General features: G+C 36.6%; 1 protein-coding gene across 2 annotated transcripts in view; it reads left to right on the forward strand.

Annotated features, from left to right (window-relative positions):
* Positions 1–1,012, forward strand: part of Tmem33 (transmembrane protein 33) — a 20,302-nt gene that overhangs the window by 5,845 nt on the left and 13,445 nt on the right. The gene's annotated exons all lie outside the window — the stretch shown is intronic.

Raw genomic sequence — 1,012 nt, forward strand, 5'->3', positions numbered from 1 at the left:
AATACATGTGACTGTCTTGTATTTCCCTTTCATCCTTCTCAAAATCTATTCCTCCCTACAAGTGCTTTTCTTGTAATTTTTTTTTTTTTTTTTTTTTTTTTTTACAAATTCAGATTTTTTTCTTAAAAGTATAGTTTCTCAAAGTAATAGGACTTAAGCCATTAACTTTTGTCAGCAGTGAGGATTCATAAAAGCACTGTAGAAGACTGAGATTAAGATCAAATCGGTGCACTGGAGAGATGGCTTCCGCCCCTGCAGAAGATCCAGGTTTGGTTCAAGTGCCTATATAATTCCAGTTCCAAAGGATCCAACACACACTGGCCTCCTAGGGCTCCGGCATGTGTGTGGTGAACATAAACTCATGCAGGCATACACCACTAAAAGTAATAAATCCAAAAAAACCAAAATGTCCATTGTGGGGTAAAAAACTGTATTGGGTCCTTTGAGGTGGCCTGCAGTTTAGGTTTTTTTTTTTTTTTTTTTTTTAAAGATTTATGTACACAGTGTTCTGCCTGTATGTATTCCTGCAGGCCCAAAGAGGGCACCAAATCTCATTAAAGGTGGTTGTGAGCCACCATGTGGTTGCTGGGAATTCAGCTCAGGACCTCTGGAAGAGGCGCCAGTACTCTTACTCTCTGAGCCGTCTCTCCAGCCCTGTAGAGAACATCTTCAGGCTAGTGTTTTTACCAGTCAGGGTTGATGGTCTGTCGCTTACTTGATAGGTTTTCTATTATGTGCCTAGCAAAAATTGGAGGGGATCTGTTTCCATTTTTTTTCTTTTGAAAAGTTGAATAAAAATTGTGTATTTACCCACAGTATAAGGCCATATCATTGGACTTAGTATAAAAATTCCTTGCTTATTGTAATTAACTTGATAGAACCTGTGGTAGATTTTATGCAAGCTGAAATATACAGTCTTTTTTTTTTTTTTTTTTTTTTTACAAATTCAGATTTTTTTCTTAAAAGTATAGTTTCTCAAAGTAATAGGACTTAAGCCATTAACTTTTGTCAG

This window comes from Mus pahari, chromosome 13 (assembly GCF_900095145.1).
Source record: "Mus pahari chromosome 13, PAHARI_EIJ_v1.1, whole genome shotgun sequence".
Taxonomy (NCBI): Eukaryota; Metazoa; Chordata; class Mammalia; order Rodentia; family Muridae; genus Mus; species Mus pahari.